The 19,568-nt window shown below is 39.2% G+C and overlaps 1 protein-coding gene across 40 annotated transcripts in view; it reads right to left on the bottom strand.

Moving 5' to 3' along the window:
* MEF2C (myocyte enhancer factor 2C) overlaps positions 1-19,568 on the bottom strand; it is a 164,543-nt gene that overhangs the window by 138,379 nt on the left and 6,596 nt on the right. For 6 of the 40 annotated variants that reach the window (XM_070569732.1, XM_070569748.1, XM_070569730.1 and 3 more), the window contains exons 2-3: positions 10,322-10,408; positions 5,825-5,869 (exon numbers count right to left, since the gene is read on the bottom strand). The gene's annotated coding sequence lies outside the window, so the exon portion shown is untranslated. Of the gene's footprint in view, positions 1-5,824; positions 6,599-7,158; positions 7,703-10,321; positions 10,409-19,568 lie in introns of those variants that run through there. The other 34 variants (XM_070569751.1, XM_070569696.1, XM_070569714.1 and 31 more) reach the window with 25 other exon arrangements.

Raw genomic sequence — 19,568 nt, 5'->3', positions numbered from 1 at the left:
TAATGATTCCTGCAGAAATCTGCCCGGAATAGGTTTACTGTTTTGATGGCTTGTAACAGCACCAATTTTCTTCATAATCTCCTCAAAAGATTCTCTTCATGTGTACTTGAACTTTGTTTACACTGGCTATATCTTAAAAATAAATACAGAGATTCAACTTGGGTGATACAATGACAATGTACAACAAATGCATTTTGGTGATGACAAATGAATGTTAATCATATTATCACCTGGTTTGGTTTGCAGTTAACATTAAAGTACTATCATAGAAAATGTGAGACAAAGATTGGATAATCCTTTTTATAACCTTATTATTTACAATGGTATTCTTTGTTATAGGATTTCTTCATTTTTCTTGCACAGACAAAAACTGACACAAGAACACTGATGCCTTCTACTTATTCTTAAAAGAGAGAGGTGGGGAATGGGTGCTCCTAGCTCCCTTTATTTCTTTATGCCTCAAAACATCCGTAAAACGGTTACTATTGAATTCTTGTTTTGAGCAAAATTAATTCTAGAGCACTTTATAGAAGTTTAATAATATTAAAATTACAAAACTTTCACAGACTTTATCCAGCATTCATTGTGAGAAAGGTTGTCAATAAGAAGCGCTTTTAAGAAAACCTGACAGTTTCTGCTGCACACTAACTATAGCAGACCATTAGAAATTATTTTCTTTCTCATGCTGTTATTCACTTACATACTGCATATTTGCTTCAATTCTCCAAGGGAAGAAATGCGGCTCTTGTGGGAAAGGTCCGCCCCTTTCTACATGTTTGCTTCCTTGAACGAAAGGAACACACCCCCTTACATTCTTTGAAATGTGTCCAACATGCACAGAATTGTAATACCCCTTTATTATTGACCAAATTAGAAAATCTTAAATGAGAGTCAAATATTGTTAAAATGCTGTGTGTTTTGAATCAGGAGAACTAAATGACACACACACGGGCAACAGAAACGAACAACGTTCAGTCTAGTGTCTACGTTTGGATGCTCAGAGCACTTGTGTCAGTGGAAGAAATTTGTGGATGTTTTTGCACACGTGTGTCTTGTATGACAACTCAAGAAGAGGCCCATAAATGTGACAGGTTTTTGAGCGCATCCTTTGAATTTCAGACCTATTAGAGGAATGCCTCCTCCCTTTCATAAATAGTTTAAAGAAAAAAATGTTCAGAAACTAAAGTCTCCATCTTCATAAGCAGAATCAGAAAGCTGTTTGAAATCACAGAAGGGCAAGAATATCGGGAATCCACGCTCATCATCCTAATGACAGAAAACTTACACCAAAGTTGGAATCCACTAACTTCTACCTCATTAAGACAATCTGCTGGTCACGGGAACTTATGTTCTAACGAGTCTTCCCTCTATTATGCAGAATAATATACTCCCAAGGCAAGTGTTTTTATTGTTATTTTCTAATAAAGTGATACACTCCATATTTGTGGGAATCTATGCACTTTAATTTTTTTCTAAACCCTCTTTCTCTTTCTTCCACTTTTACATAGAAATTTGCAAGTGCAAAGACACAGAGTCGGCAAAATTTTATCCCTCTCTTAAGATATCTTAGTGTTTAAATGAAATGGTTAGGCCCTTTGCAATTTGTTCATCAGGCATTCCCGGATGAGCTCAGCTTCATAATTTCCGGGCCTACAAAATGGAAGCTCTGCTGTTCTGCCTATGTTTTTCACTTGGAATAAGAAGGAATATAAACAGTGAACACATAAACTGGAACTGAAGGCAACAAACTTATTAAAACTTTGTAAGATACTGTTATGGTCAAAGAAAACCTGCAAGGGTGTGCCACAAATCCACTCAGATGAAACATCTCATTCACGAGAATTTCCTATCTTCTTAGAATAATGCACAGAAAATTAAACACATAAATATTAATTTTATGTATCACAAAAGATGTAGGCAATGAAAACACAATGTTTACATTTATGGGTGACTCATTAGTGTTTTATTGTGTGAAACACTAGGAGGCATCAGTTGGGTAAAAAAGGACTTCAATTTGTCAAGAAGCAAGAAATTACCGCAGGGTTGGACATGTAAGAAGTTGGAGTTTTCAAAATGTTATTATGTAAACCAAAACTTTATTCTCTGAAATAAACTCTCAAAACATCATATTTTGTTGTAAAGAATGATCTTTATATAACATGCATAAAATATATATAATTTGACCAATAAATATCTATCAAGATATATTTCAAATGTATGGATTCTTAACTACGTAATTACACATTTTTATGAAGAATATATTTGGTAACAGAGTAACATAATGGCTATCGACTACTATGCATTTTCTGCTCAGTTACTCAATACCATGGGTGTATGTTTTATTTCTGGCAAATTCTGTTTTGTGCTCTCTACAACGCCTCTGAAAATGTCTACTGCAATTTAGCCTTATAATAACTGCTTCCCAGAAGCAGCCAGAACTTGATGCCTGTTCCCAAAGAAGTGATGGAACTTAAAATTTAAGCAATGAAGACAAATATATAAAGGACATGTTTGCTCTTATTTCACTATTGAAAGCCTGTCATTTGAAAACTGAGTTTTCCACTGTTTGAATGGCTCTGCATTACGATGAAGCAACAGGGTTGTGGTATCCTTATCTACAATCATTTGAAATTGGAGTGTCTTGCCATTCCTCGACAATCAGCTTTTATCTTTGACCTATCAAAATAACATGTGAACTGCGTAATCCGCCTTTTGTAAGGTGCACAGACTCTCTTGTCGCTCCTGGTTTTGTGAATTGCCTCTGTAATCTGGTTTGATTTCCTAAAGATGACAGATCTCGGTGAACAGTCAGGCTTTGCAGAGTGCAGGGCAGTCCACGCGCCCATGAGATTAAGGTACAGTGCTGAGGTTGGGGATCTTAATCACCCATCCTTCCACACAGCACACGGACTGCACCTCAGTGATTAAATCTTTTCATTGTGTCCAGGCAATCACTATCTTTACAAAATGAATATGTGCATTTTTACAAGTTTTAGATATTAATTTGTGCAGTGTTTTCTCAGAGGATGTGCTTTAGAGAAAAAAGTAGAACTTTATTAATAATCTCTTTAAAGTCCACTCTGCGACCTTTAATTGAACATGAAATTCTTCCATGTTGTTTTGAATCATGTCCCTGAAGCCAAGGTTCTCTGTTTAATAACTATTTTTGCTGTTGTTATGTAGCACAAGTGTTGCTGCACAGATATTTCCCCATTTTTGTCACTTTCTGAGATTTCATAGACTCAAAATATACCGCATGTAGAGTTGGGAAATAAAACCACAAAATATACTACAATAAACAGAAGAAAGTTTTGAAATATCATGTTATCTTATGCCAAGGAGTTACTCAGCTCGGTTTTTTATAAAACAAATTTAAATACAAGAAATCATTTATTAGAAAGATGTGGCTGAAGTGGTATGCAATTTATTGATTTGGTAATGTGAGGGCCAAGGAGGGAATTCATAGAAATCTGAAAAATCTAAAACATGATGCTTTTTCAGGATTCAATTTTGAATCATCAGATAGCTCTCTGCCCTACTGGAATGAACCATTTCCCCCAAATTTTGAAAAATATATTTGCAAAGAAGAAAAGAGACAAGGTACAGTAAAGTCCTAGTTAGTGAAACTTCGTGGATTTAATGTTAACGTACTTCCATTCTGAAAAGTTCACATATGTGACTGCATACTTTTAAAGTATGAACAGCTCAGGAAAGGTGGAAAATTAACTTTTTATTATCAAGTGCTCATTAAACCTAAGAGACAAATAATATTTAATAAAAGTTACATGTTTCATATTGTCTTTCATTCTATTCCACATACATGCACAACAATTAGAATATAAATAGCATAATTAATGACTGAAGTAAAATACTGTCTTCAGTAAGAAGTCTGGAAAATATGCCACAAACACTCCAAAGCTGTATGAATTACATTAGTAAAAAAACAGGAGATTTTTATAAAGTTTCATAAAACTTGAAGTAAAATGACTGCCAACTATTATCTTCTTAACGTGACTGAGGAACTATATTTTAAACAAATACTGAGTTTAAAGTGTGTTTTGAGAAGAACTTTTAGAATTGAATTAGTAGTCTAATGTATAGCCATATGTACTTTCCTACAAAGAGAACGAGAGATGTGATTTTAGAGATTTTTGTCCTCTTGCGATAGAATATGAGATAGGTACATCTCATTTTACCTGTCAAGCTCTGAACCCACTTGCTTTAGAACTGCTTCTTTTAACTTAATAAATCATTTCAGGCATACACTAGAAGATAATAATATGGTTTATCAGTTGCATTATATTTAACCGAAACTGATAGAGAAACAAAGATATTGCTTGTGACATACTGGTACATACTGAACGTTTTCAAAGACTAGCCAAAACTGACATTTTTAAAAAATTAAATAAGATGTTTTATTTTCAAATTGGAGATTGTTAACCTATTTAAAGCTAAAATTAGTGTGCAATACAGAGGTGAAATGGAGTTCACAGGTGGTCACATTGCCATGCCCTACCAAGTCTCTAGGGGTTGGAGTTATTATACTCTACATCAACATCTTTACTCTGCAACCACAATTCCATTGCAAGGTGCCAGTGAAAAAGAGGCTGGTCACTCTTTTTGACGGTATAATGAAGTGGCTGGAGTTCCCTTTATAGAACTTAGAAAATATATGCAGTCGCTAACCATTTCATAAGACAGTTACTATTAGAGTTAGTATCAGATTCACAATAGTACAATGCACTTTGTGTCAAAGCAATTCTCCACTGAGGACCCGGTAAAGAACTGGCAGAGAGCCTGATTCTACTTATTATCCTGTCAGCATTTACATATAAAGGTATTTTGTACAAAAGACACACATTCCTGAAACATGAAGATAAAGAGCTTTTCCCCAAAAATAATAACTACTGGATCTAAAATAGTCAGAAATGTTTCAGATATAAAATTTCTTTTAAGACTCCGTAGCCATATTCTGGGAAGGAGATAACATTAGTGTTAAATTTAAATACTTGCATAATATTTAATAATACAATAAACAATGTGCCATGTCTATCTATGTTTCCTTGGTGCCAAACTTTATCACTGAGTTTGGTAACTTTCATCCAAACAGAAAGCAATTTAAGTGACTTAGCCTTGTTTGTTTTTAAACAGCTAAGTATTTGACTTGACCTGAACAGCACTGCAGATACTGAAATCCCAATACAAACTGTGAAATGTACAGACTACCACGGCCAGTGTATTACTTTTTGCCCACACCAATTAAGAAGCCCTCTATCAAGCCAGCTCTTTGGTAAGGGAAGGAGATGCACAAAGGTGGACTCTGACAGACAGCCATGCTTTAGCTCAAACTAATCCAAGAATTAGTGGCTCAGAAGCACAACCCAAAGCAAATCAGAGTCTTTGGGGGAACTCATAGGAGCATCTTTACACAGTGAACTAACGGCTACATCTTAAGGCATGTACTTCAAGGTCACAGACTATTCTGTGAAATATTAAAATCCACCGGGCTCCACACGCTCCACCATATCAAAGATGCTAACGACGTGAACTAACTTCATGAAACTTTAAACACACTGGTATGACAAGAACGAGGCAGGAGAGATTTCAATAACTGATGACAAATGGATAAGACTATCTAAAAAGTTACTTCTAGCAACAGACAAGGAAATCATGGAATCTAACGAAAAGAACGCACAACAAACCTCAACTTCAGCCTTCAAAAAGGCACAGGGAGAGACCTCGTGCCGTGGAATATCTGGATGCAGATTTCAGAAACAATACCCAAGCTATTTCTATTTCCTCGAGAAATGTCAGAGGTACTTACATGAAGGAAGACCCGATCAGATTAGTCCTTGGGATATTTTCCTTTCTTAAGAGAGAGAAAGAGAAAAAAAATAATAATCTTTACTTCATCCAGCCTTGAAGCGCTTCTCCACCTGATTCAAACATGCAGTCACGGCGACCCACAGAGAACCTTCAAAGTCAATCCAATAGCAGCCCGAAGATGTCTGGGTGTACGCGTGTGCTCAAGTGTCTGTGACTGCGAGCACAGCGAGCAGAGAGCTGGAGACGATGTGTGTGTGCGCGCGCGCGACGGGAGCGCGCGCGGGGGAGGCGCGCTCGGGGCCGCGCATTCGCGTGCGCCGAGGCCGCTCGGAGGAGGAGGAGGAAGAGGAGGAGGAGGAAGAGGAGGAGGAGGAGGAGAAAGTGGCTCTCAGCGGCCGGCCGGATTAAAAGTAACCAGACTCGTCCAGAAAACTGCGTCCAGGAAGGAAGTGACAGAAGACGAATGGGAAAAGGAGAGCCGCTCACAGCCTTTGAAACATCGCGTAAAAAAGGCGGGGGGCGGGGGGAGTGGTGGAAAGGATATTGGGAGGGGAGGCGGGGGTGGCAGGGAAAACGGAGCACACGGGCTTGGGGTTCTAAGCAGCACGCCCGATGAAGTGCCTCTTGCCTTCTTTTTTCCCCTTAATTTTATTTTGTCCTTGCCTTTGCCTCGCGCTGCCTCTTCCTCTCCGTCTCCCTCTCCCTCACAATCCCAAACCGTTGACTCTCTCCTCGCGAGCTGGAGAAATCATCAGTTTCACTCTTGCAAAAGGGGGGCGGGACTAGACCTTGGAGCATTTTAATAAAACAAACATACAGCAGTTCCCTCCTCACCCCTCCAGTCTCAACTAGATTGATAAATTACTCCACTACACTACTTTAATTATGTATATGGTATGCAGAATAAATCACTGAACATCAGTACCTCAATCAAGGACTTTTAAATGATAATTGCATCTTGGTGAATCAATCTTTCCATTCCTGACATTTTGCTAATTTTAGTTTTACGGTGGGGTAATGGCACATGCCATACGCAAACCTAATGACAATTCTTTACTGCACGAAATGAAGACAACACCGCGAGCGGCGGCTCGCTGCTTTCTCCCGGCGCCGCCGCCGAGGACGCTCGGAGAACCGAGTCTCCGGCTGCCGCGCGCTCGATCCCCGGGGACGCTGCGAGCCAGCCAGCAGGAAAGTCCTTCTAAAGTCGGGATCTTTCCTCTGACCAATCGGAGCGCGACCCTAATAGTTGCTCTTGTGACTTTTCCCCCGTTTGGAGACGCGTTAACCACTTCATTCTTCCACCGGTCGGAGCGCTCCTCTGTTACTCACGCATAAAAGCCACCGTCCAGGATGTCTGCAGCACGCGATTCCAGCGCGCTTTTCCTGCACGCCCAGAATTCGGCTCTGAGAGGCTGGAGGGCTGGAAAGCGAGCCGAAATGCATCTCAAGTGGTAGTCCGTAATGTACAAAATAATAAAACAATTACCAGTATTTGAAATCTTGACTTCCTCGTGGGGCCGTGAACTTTCTAATCAGTTTGGAAATATTTACCGAGGCAGCAGCTTCCTCGGAGATTTCCCCCTCCACCCTCCCACTCTCTCTCTTCCACACCTTACTGGATTTTATCCAGGGCATTAACATGTAAACCAAACCAACTTCCCAAATGCATTAGGCTTCCCTATCCGATAGCTGATGACTTCACTTATCCTGAAGAGTTTCAGCTGCACAGGAAGCAGAACTAGAGACTGATAAGGAAGATACTTATGTTAAGGTTAAGCATCGTAAACACTTTTCCTTACCAAAAAAATAGGTTAATATTCAAGATTTAGGAAAGGCTACTAGAGATTGGGCACCTCCCCTCCCTAGCCAATTTACACCACTCCCAATAAAGCCAAAGATAAAATATACCAACTACTACACAAACCATGGAAAGACAAGATTGCACGCCAGTAGGACTACAGATTATATAAAAATGTCTAAACCAAACTTAACAATTTTAATATTGTGAAAGGAAGAAGAGAAAATACATTGGGGAAATAATAACTGAATGTACAAGAGGAGACAATGGGAGTATACTGAAATATCTAGCTAATTAAAGGTATTTCCTCACTTTAAAAAATTCCTTTCAGCACTGTGTGTTTAACCCAATGACTAGTTGCATTTCCTGTCAAGTTCTGTGCTCTGCCTGAAGACTATTTTAACGGTGAGGACAGGGTGATTGGAAAAGCATCCTGCTTCATTGTAGGGGCTATCTGATGTGAGGAGCTTTTCTCAGAAGAGTGGGTTCAACATTTAGGTGTCTGCCCCAAGGCTTCCCTTGAAAGGAGAAGGTTGATTTTACAGGCAAGTACAAGTAGATCTGAGCAACCTCCAGGCTTCTGGCTCATCACCATTGTGACTATCAGCACAGCTCAGAAAATTCTCTTGCTTTATTATAGGAAAGCATGGCAAACTGTCCCAAAGCAAAAACCATCTGAAAGAGTGATATTTCTTGCAGCTTAGTATCTACAATATATTTGTTTGCTTGATGTTTTTCATCCGGTGAGTTTGCTACTATCATGAATTCATTTTAAAAATATGGCAGAGGTAATCTATATCAGGTTTTCATTTAAGGTACAATTTCTTAAAAAAATCCAAAAATTTAAAGGTCACAGACATTTTGATTACTAAGATATGTCTATATATGGTGGTAAAAGTGAAATGAATTTACTTTTTTCCAGTCACAAAGTCCTGACAAAGCAAGCCATTTTGCAGAAACATCTAAGTTTATTGCTATAATGCCTGAAATTAATGTATTGAATTATAACAGCCTATTTTACATGAGCCAAGTAGACACAGGCAATACATGACTTTGGGCCAGACTATTTTTGATGGATTATAGAGAATATTTCTATCTACCACAGTACACTTCAGTTTTAGATTGTTTTCCTTCAAAAAGAAACTATTTTACCTTTTAACATTTTTAAGATTTATTTAATACTAAACATCATAACAAACCCATAATTGTCAATGATAGTACGAGCATTCAAAAATATGTATAACCCCGCACTGTGGATAATTTGAAAATAATTCAGATCTGGAATATATCACAGTTGGCCTCTTAAAATATAAGATATTCCCCTTAGCAGATTTAGCTTCTTAATTATGTGTGATCTAAGTTAATATTAGTATTAGTTTCTTTCCCATGGGCCTCTATAGTTGTTCCAGAACAGAAGAGATTATGCAGAAATATACAGTAGAAAGTCACCTGAGATTTAAAATTATTTATTGGTCATCTATAAAGTGGTTAATCCAAAATGTGCTTTGTATTATTCTTTAAAGACTTCTGGACACTTTTTTTTTTAACCAAAATTAACTTGATCCTTGCTGCCTACTGGTCCTTGGCTAGGGTCAGAAGATGTTCTGGTGTAGGGAGGAGCTTGTATCAAGTGTTAGGAGGCCTGGACTCTCTGGTTCAAGATTGGTGCCTGACTAATGAGTGTGTCCTTTCTGGGCTTCAGTTTGCTTATGCGTTAAATGAATTCTCCAATCTATTCCAGTTCTATGACTGGAAAATAGAAAGTTCTTATATCATTTAAGCCAGTTGGAAGCTAGTGGCTTTTCTGTTCCTCTTTTCTTTAAGAGAAAATGATATTTGGAATTGATGTACTATTTAAACTAGCTTTTTTTTTTTTTTCCCAATCATCAAATATTCCCTTCATTAAATAGTTATCCTAAGTGCTTTATTAAACATGTAAATATATATTGACTTGCTTTTCCCCCAAAAGAATTGTTTAGCAATATATTTAATTAAAGAGCCACAGAAGTCACAGACAGCATGATCCTCAGGATTTTAACTCTAGGGAAAGCTGATTGCCAATTTCTCTTCAGGGTTGCACGCCATCTTACTCCACCCTCCTCTCTTTACGACATCCCTACATTAAATCAGCAGTCTGCTAACACCCCGTGCGCTGGTCTGCCTGCTTTTAAGCTTGGCCCACGCTGGGTGTAGCTCTTGAAGTGAGCTTTAAAAGATTATTTTAAAGTTAGCTGGGGTGGTTGCCACAGCAACCCACCCTAAGATGAAGAAAGGCTGTAGGTTAATCTACCCCTCAAGATTATTCAACTGTATAGTATTTGCTCTTCAGCCAGAATACTTTCAACACAAACAGGATCATTGAACATACAAGTTCGGAAAAGTATAAAAAGTAGTAAGATACAAATTCCAGTAGCATTAAAAAGGTTGTATCTTTTTATAGTTACAGTAGAGATGACATACATAACCTCCCCTGAAATGGAGTAATTGTAAAAGAGACTTGCAAAGGTAGGCCCGGAAAGGTGATGTGAGCTTGAAGCAAAATGGTATGGTATTGCTTATAATATAAAGCATACACTGGTTCTATAACTCTATCACTCTCATACATGTCTCCACTATAAATATCTAAGGACAAAGAGTTGGCAGTTTTATGAATGAACTTTGTGGTGGATGATGTGACAGATGTTAGGCACTCACCACTTACACGTACGGTCATTTGCCTTCCATTCTTTACTTCATCTCTTCATAGAAGTTACTTCACAGTTTGCAACTCTTCTTTGGCACCTTAAAATGTGTGAGTTCAACAAGGTATATAGTTAAAAAAAAGTTTTTAAGAATGCTGATACTAAAGTAGATTCAAATAAATTTATTTCTAAAACTTCTAATCTGAAGTAACATTAATGTTAATTCTAATTTTAAACCAAATGAATGTGTATTGAATATAAAATAATTCACATTATCATTAACTGTGATAATAATTATAATCTTTAATATAAATAGTGCCAAATATCTAAATTTCAAAAATTCTTTAGTTACAGCGTTAGCCCATGCACAAACACCATAAGGACTGCTTGTGATTGCAAATCTGTAATACACAGAGGATTTCTTATTCCAAGCCAAGGTTTTATCATATCCTTTATCTCATATCTAAAGATCCTATATTGATCTTTATTTTTGTATCTTTAATTTTATATCTGATGAAGAATTACAAGGAAGAAAGTCAAATCCATCATATCCCAAACTAACAAAATTTATCAAGTTGGGATACTGAGGTTGCTGAAAGGGCTTACTTTATGTGTTGCCTAAAGGCCCATTTTAAATACTTTTGAGATTAGTGATATGGATTCAGTACCCTTTACGAATTCTATTACAATAATACCCTATCCTTTGAAGCAGTATTGAACTGTATCAAGCACAGACGAAGTCTCCTGTGTTCTCATCTCTGTTTGAAACTAGCTTTCTATGACTTTGAGCCACAGATGAACTTTTCCTTGGCTTCAGAATGGGTCTGGTCCTCCCAACCTTGAAAGGTATCAGACCATGATGGTCAATATCCATTTTCCCATTTGTATTAGCAAGAAGACGTTTCATAGTAAAGACTCATTAAGATGTATAAAGCCTCTATATTTGGGTTGACATCTCTTAAGATTTATTTTTATTTTTAAGTTGCTTCAGAGTCAAGGCGAAAGGAAGGATTTGGGCCACTTTTATTTTAGGAGTCTTAGCTGAGTTCAGTCTTTTAAGCTCAGGCTCACACTGAGTTAGTCTAAACTTGGTGACCGGTAGTCAGTATCAGGAGACCTAGTGAATTCCCTTTCTCCCAGCTCTGCGTGGCTTTCCAGTCTACGTGGGAATCATGATACACATCTCCCAGGGCCTTTTCACCTTACAGAAGTGCAATCTTCGTGAAATAATGTCTGAAAGATATGTTAAGGCTTTTAAAAATGCCACTACAAATTATGATACATTTCTTCCTTTTCCTGGATCAGTATGCCCAAATAAGGCTTGAGCAGTAATTTGCTTGCGAATGTGTGGCTGACTTAAAAGTATCCATATGCACGGCTAAATTTAATGGACTTTACCTTTACTTAAAAAATTGTTAAATGTTCATTGGAACATTGATTCTATCCCATTTCTTAAAATATCACAGAAACCTTCAATTCAAAGAATGGATTTTCAGACTTCCCCTTTTAACTATTTCTTCTAGATACCTCTCTACGTGTGTGCCCTTTAATTTTTAAAAATCTTTACCGGGGATCGGGGTGGGGGTGGGGGTTAAAAATCTCGTCCTCCGTTTGGGTGCCCACTTCTTTGTCTGCGAAGCAAAGGGCTGGGATTCAGTCCGGACAGCCCCTTAAAGACCCAGACAGGGGACGCCTCTGGTTTCAGCAGCTCACTCCGCTGAGTTATTGATTGCAGGCAGCAACAATCCCTCCAGATGATTTGTGTGGAAAGTGAATCCGCGCCGGCTAGGCGTTCAGCAGAGGCGCAACAGCCGCAACGCCATCCAGTTAATTGCCGGGCCTCCCCTGCAACACCGCTCTCACCACCTATGTACTCCTTTTTCTGCCCGTGTCCACTTCCCCCCACCCACTTTTCTTCGGGCGGACGGTGCTGAGGGGGCGGGGGCTCCCTCCCGGGAGTGTTTCTAGAGCTCCGAGGCAGCTAGTAGGGGGTGAGTGCGCCACGTGCGTGCGCCACGGGCGAGGAGGAGGCGGCTCGGGGCCTTGCTGGGGGCCTGCTGGGCCTGGGGGCGCGGAGGGAGGGCCGGGCTGTCTGGCCGCGGGGAGGGGCGGGGGCGCGGTGCCGGGTTGTGTCTAGAAAGGTCGTGTCACGGTTTGGGGAAAAGCGGCCGGTGGCTTTGCGAAGAGGCCGCGTGGTGGTCTCTTGGGGAAGGGAGGAGGGCGCAGCGGTGGTGGGTGGGCTTTGGAAACGGGCGGTGGCTGTGTCAGGGGAGTTGCCGTGCTGGTCGGGTTTGGGGATCTTGGGGATGTTTCCCCTAGGGTGGCGAAAGACCATCCCAAAGAGCAGGGCATGAGGTCGGAGCGAGGCACATAATGAACCCACCCCCGCACAGTGCACAAAGCGCTGGCACGCGCTCCGCCTCCGGCGGCACAGGCTGCCCGCAGTGCTGCGAGCGTTTTGCGAGCCTAGGAGAACGAGAGTGGCTCGCGCAGGTCCGGCCGCCGCCCCTGTCCCGCGCCAGCCTGCCTGATGTTTCACCTGACAGGCCTAGAGGAAAGGACGGGTCCCGGGTGGCTGGATTTGATAGCCCAAGCGCTCAGGGTTTACAGGATTATTTTAAAAACTAACAGCCAATCGCTGGCTCTAGTAGTTCAGCTCCCTCTGTGGATATGTGCGCGTCTTGGCTGGGGAAAGGCCACAAACTACAAGGAGAATTGGGATACTAGGGAGAAAACCCACAAAACCCCCCAAAACTTCCTTTCCCTTTCCACCCCCCTTTATTTGTTAGCACGCGAGAGCAGTGCCTGGCTCTCTTGCCGAAATGCCATCACTAAATGCAAATGCCTGTGCTGTTCTGTGATCTGTCTGTGGAGCTGTACCAAGGGTGGGCGAAAGATCTGTGCTCCAGAGGCATCGTAGAGTGCTCGGGTTTGTATTGTCATGTTCTTGAAGCTCTAAGCTGCTACTGATATGGCAGCGGCCAGCCGCAAGTGGCTCTTTAAGTTAATCAAAATTAAATAAAACTTAAAGTTCAGTTCTTTAATTACACTAGCCGCATTTGAAGTGCTCAATAGCCACGGCCGGCTAGTGGCCACCTTATTCGACTTGAGATGTTGAACATTTTCATCATTGCATAAAGTTCTACTGGACTGTGCTGCTATAGAGTTTAAGTGAATGCTGGTTAGAAAAAAAGAAAGAAGCGCCCTTATGATACCAGCCAAATTTTAGGACACTCGCTGCATTTGCATTGCTTGGCACTGGTGTGGAAGGTCTTAAAGTCAGAATTTCAGTATTTTCCTGCTGAAAGAGGTCTTAGGGAAGACACACAAGCACCTACTTTTCTTTTACAGAGAAAGGAAGTCAGGCTCAGAGAAGTTGAGATGCATCCCAAAATCATGCCATAAATTTGGAAAGAAGCTAAGGTCACCTGACAGGGTCTGCCACACTTTGTGCCAGCCCGGGGCACCTTGTGTGGGATCGGCTAGGCAAATTACAGAAAGGTAACCTGACAGAAGATTTTAGACAAAAAAGTGCTCTTTTGCAAGAGGAAATATATCTAATCATTCCTCCAGGAAGAAATCCCATTTAATAAAGAAGAAGGTGCGTGGGGGATAACACTCTCTCCCAAACTAAAGATGTCTTATTGGTAGTGTCACAGATTCACATAATGCCTTTTGAAAGCGACTAATTGGGATGACATTGTGCTTACTTAAACTTAACAGATTCTGAGGAAATGGAATTATCCTTTTAAAGTAAGAACTAAACACTCTTAAGGTCAGGGAGGAAAGGTGTTCCACGAGGTGAGAATTGTTAGCAAAGCATAATCTTCCTCAAATTCGATGAAGATATTATCAGATCCATTCATTATGTCTTAGACTGATATCACTCAGGCGGCATTTGACCAGAAATGTTAAAAACTTGAACAAAACTTCATTACAGATTACACTGTCTGAGACATATAAGGCGACAGAACATATCATAAAGACTTAGAGACAAAGCAGAAACTTTCTAACTTCAGTGTTTTATTTGGTTGGTTGGGTTTTGCCATGGTTATCCCTTATATTTCTTATTGTTATCTGGAGGTGAAATGTCAGTATTAATTCTGGCCATTTATGGTAATTAGTTTTTAAGTTAACCCTTAGTAAGGACCCTTAAGCGTTCAGATAAGAATACTCATGAATGATAAATAATTTTAAAACAATAACAGTAAAATGCTTTTTAAATCTTGGATTTCTCCTGAGCCAATGCATATTTGAATTATTGTCTTTCTCCTAAGTTACGATTTGCATGTGGTTCGTGATAGAAGGTGTTCTCATTCTGTCTGAAATCTAATAACCTAAGAGAAAATTTTTTAATTCTTCAAGTGCTTACAGATGAGGTAGAAGCCTCAACCCATCCATGGCTGCCTAGTGAAAAGGCTGGTCTCATAGGAAGAAGCCGTGTGGCTGAGCCAGTTGGCTCTATCATGTGGTGGCTGTAGGATTATACAGAAGTTACTGAACTTCCCTTTGCCTCAGTTCCTTCATCTGTAAAATGTGGAACATACTCTCGAAACTTTGTTACGAGGATTAAAACAGCTATTTAACGTAGCGCACGGGGCTGGAAAAGTGGAAAACTGCAGCGAAAGTTAGCCATGCTTATTCTCCTGAAGAATTTCTACTTCTATACCGATAAGTTCCATATTCACCCATCCTGGGGCTGTCACAGCAGAAAATGTTGGAGAAGTAGGTTGTCAGAGTGGTAGGAATTGGTTCAGGATGAGAACTGTTGGTGAGTTTTACCTTGAAAAAGTAGAGATGTCATCAGTCCTAAAATTCTCTGACTTCATGGGAATAGCTTGCCTTATTTTCCTTTCATAGCCATGGCACCTTTAGGATACTTTCAGGCTTCTTTTGTCTTTATTTATTTTTTCCTTCAGGGAAGCTTCCTTATACTTCTTAGCTGCTTGGTTGTTGAAAAGGCACTGGAAGCTCCAAGTCCATCCTCTTTTCACCCTGGTTGACCTTTGGAATGCTGTTGTCAGCCAAGAAGACATCGATATCTTCAGTCTCCTGCTAGCTTGAATTCTTTAGGGCAGAGCCTGCTCAGATTATCTCCTGATGTCATTCCAAGTGTCTGACGGCCATCTATGGCAACTGGGCTGGGCAGAGGCCTGCTGGGAAGGGGGAGCCCGTGGAATGCCTAATGGAGCATTCTGTTCGAGAGGGACCTAGAAGTCGTTCTCTGTGGCATGCGTGCTCAACAATTACAGCTATATCTAGGGGACTCTTTACCAATTCTTGACAAACAGAAGCCATAGACATTTTGCATTTTTGGTTTTACATTTTTTTAGTAAAGTCCCCAGTTAGGATGTGCATGATTCCTATTGATTTCATGATTGCTACAAGTACGTGTTACAGGAAAAAACAGACTCAGAGAATGTTAAACAATTTGTATCTGATATTCGTGCTAACTCTCCTTGTTAAGAACACCAAGTTAAGACAAAGAAGTCTAGAAAAGAGAGAATAAAGCTACCACACAGCAAAATGTACCTCTTTTCCTCTCTTTAGGTAATTTTTCCAAATGATGGTATTTTACTTAGCTGAGAACTTACAAAATTATTTCTAAAATATTTTGTTTATAATTTGAAATTTCACACCAAGCAAAATAATATAAAATTTTCATGTTTTCAAGAAGGCAAGATCATGCATAGATTTATATACTTCCAGTACATACTAGAATTAAAAATAAGGAGATACATAATTATATGCATATTTTAACTTACTAGGGAAAGATAGAATTACTTTTCATGGTTTAAGATGAAGTCTCTCCAGATCATTTGGAATATGGGGAGAATTAAAAGTAAAATGCAATAAAACTTTAAATTTAAGTCGGTGATTAAAACCAGTTTGTTTTATCTGTGTATACTAGTTCATTGAGTCAAAGACACAAACCAAAAAGGTCGGATTGCCTATAAATAGTAATGTTTTTAACTAAATTTGTAGTTAAATATTTCTATATCAATATTCATATTTGCAATACAATGATATTTGTAGTATACGTGCAAAAATAGTTCTATCTTATTAGAATATGGGTTGAAAGAGATGAGTTCAAAGTGCCTAACATTTAATGGCCACTCACTATTAACTGCGTTAGTTCATTTAGTTGTATTAACTGCCTTACAAACTTTATTTCTTTTTATCCAAACAACAACCTTTAGACAGACTTTTAGATAGACTTCTCAGTAATGTTGTCTGCGGGAGTGTCTATAGAAATCTCCTTAGGAATTTGCTATGCAGTCTTAACAGTCTCATTGTTGGCAAATCATTATAATTAGGGATGAATTGGTTGCTGAAACAAAATCCAAACCAAATGTAGTGAAAAAGGTGCTTGATGGAAGCTGTGATGTGGTTATGGAGCAGCAGATTATTTGATACTGGCTCATAAACTGACACTAATGGAAGATACAAAAGAGGCATTTCACAGGTGTTCCTGATGGGAATTTGTAGCCTTTAAGGAGATATTTTGGCGAGTAACACTCAAAAGTTCTGATAATTTTTTAAAAAGTCGTTTTCACTAATTAAAAGTTACACATCATGTGGGAACACCGTGGGAAATACCTTTTCAAAGAATGCACAGCAGGGAGGAAAGGGTCAATCAGAGACCCTGGGTTAGATTCCAGGCTCAGACGCTTAATAACCACGTGAGTTTAATTTTGTAAATATCCTTGTAGTAAAATGGGGAAAGTGGCAGGACCTCCCCAGGATGATAATTTTGCTGAGAGGAGGACATGAAATTGTATTCCTATAGCTGTTTAGTGCCTGGCAAGTGGAAAATGCTTAATAAATGTTAGCTATCATTGTACTGTTTCACTTTCAAGGCTATCCCATATTCCTGAAAAACCTCTCAATAGCTCAGTTATCTAACAATATTTTAGCAGATGTCTTCTTCTCGATCAGCTTTCACGCTTCAAAGCAGTTTTATTTCATAATAGAGCATTTTATATTTGAAATAAATATAAAATATATTTATGATAATATGTTGATTAAACCAATATATATTATACCAAGAAGTCTTACATTGTGGAGTTGCCAATGTATATTATCCTTGTCAGTGTTCATATAATATTCTTTGCAGAGAAACTTTCTTTTTGTATTCATATTTGATTTTATCAGACTTATGAAAATAATTATATATCCATTTGTCCAGAATAGGGCTCCAAGATTTTATTTTTTAGTTACATCAGACATCTTCTAAGTTGCTTATTGATTACATAATCTTACACTTAAATTTAAGGAACCTTAGCATAAATATATAGAATTAGTGGCTTCCTAGTAAGTCTGAGTTTTTAAGTCCTTCTACATTGATCTTATCTGTGTGGTGTGGGCAACAGTGTAAGGCTGCTGAAATTTGCCTTTGTATCATCAACTTCCCTATCCTCACCTTCAACTTGTCCTTCCTTCCCTCTGGCATGCTCCACTCACCCAGCAGCAATTTGTAAAATCAATAACAGCTCTTTATTGAGTGCCTCTGTCTCCTCATGGCCTTTCACTGATGTGACTCTCAAGGTCCTTTTCTTCCTCAGCAGCCTCTTCATGTCCCACAATTCTCCTGGACTATGTTCTGTCAGAGGACGCAGCCACTCCAACAACTCACTTCACTATCATCGTGTTACTCCTTTAGATGAACTTCTCTTCCAAAGTTTTCTGAAAAGAGTTCATAATCCAAAGGAGTATCCATGGTTCCATAAATTCCACAGATTCCCTGCTGTGTTGGGCAGGCGAGGTTTAGGGAGGAGATTGTCAGCCTGTCTCAGGTCCCTCCCACCGGCCACCACTTCATCTGCAGACACATAGGGAAGCCCTGGGTACACGTCAATGGGAAGCCTGGCTCTTACTTGAGGAAGACATTTTGTTGTTTTTGAAAAGGTTGGGATTGGATGATGAGCTCTCTATCAGCAAAATATCATGATGTTTCTTGAAGATTTGTCTACTTATTATTTTTTAAAAAATATAGTGCGCTTTAGTCCATGTTGTTCCTGTCTCTTTTTCTGTTCCCTCTTCGCATAGGAGGCACATAGTTGCTCCTTGTCCCTTGCGCCATAGCTACCATGTTGTCACTTGGTGTCACCCTGTGTGCACTCTGTTCTCACCCCCAAAAGCCACCAGAGGTATAAGTAGTGATTATTTCTCCAGAAATGTCTTGAAGGTGGTATAAGAACTCTATGACAAGAAAGGTGTTGCTTCCTGGATGAAGGGAAGAATTTGGAAGGGTTGGGGAGGGGTTCAGGGTTGGAGGGCAAAATTCATTCTGCCTTTTGTCTCTTCTATGAAATCACTGATGAAGCATCTTCTTATGTGCAAAGAATGGAGCATGTAAATTAAATATTTCCCAACTATGTATGGCGTTAGACCTCTAAATATGGAGCATCCATATCAAAGGGAATGCACTTTATTTTAAAAATCATCACTCTGAGGAGATTCAGAAATGAAGAGAGATGATTCTAAGTAAAAGATTTTGAATATTACTTAAAGAGGGGAAGTAAGAAAGATTTTACAATTTTCTTGGTTCTGTGGACCCCTTTGGCAATAGCTAAATAGCTAATCAATAGATTTACTCTCAACTTTTCCATTTCCTTCCTTTTTTCCTTCTTTCTTTCCTTTCTTCCCTCCTTCATCTTTTTTCTGTTCCATCTCTTTATTTTCAGTTGTAAATTTTTAATTTTCAGTTGTAAACTCAGTAAAGCCATAAGCATGCACTCACACACACAACCGGTTATTGACAGTTATTCAGGTTATTCAGGTTTTTTTCACTGCTTTGGAAAGTTACATTTTCTGTTTGAGAACCATGTCGGAACCATAGGATATTATTAATGATATTTTTCTACTTATCTGAAACACTTCAAAATAAAATACTGCTAACAAAGGAGCTTATTTCTTACCGATCAATGATGTATACTATAGACAATATGGTCGTAGAGGAGTTTCAATGATTATTTTTGTTATTAATCACTATAATTACTCTCTGATTACAATGATTAACTCAACACAAATAAGGTGCGTGCTTGTGTTGTTTATCTAGTATTTACGAAGGATTTATGTTCATCCATACACAGAGTCTCACCTCGCCCTTATGTAGCTAAGAGACTCTAGTCTCTGTAGCCTATGGCCACAAAATCACTTGCACACTGGAGAATAAAGCCTGTGGTTTCCCTTACATTATCGCTAGGCTATAACCTCTTAAACTCCCGAAGTCAGTGATAATTAATTGAGTATTCTAA

The sequence above is a fragment of the Equus przewalskii genome, chromosome 13 (assembly GCF_037783145.1).
Source record: "Equus przewalskii isolate Varuska chromosome 13, EquPr2, whole genome shotgun sequence".
Taxonomy (NCBI): Eukaryota; Metazoa; Chordata; class Mammalia; order Perissodactyla; family Equidae; genus Equus; species Equus przewalskii.
The sequence above is the reverse complement of the archived record's forward strand: the minus strand, read 5'-3'. Positions and strand labels throughout refer to the sequence as shown.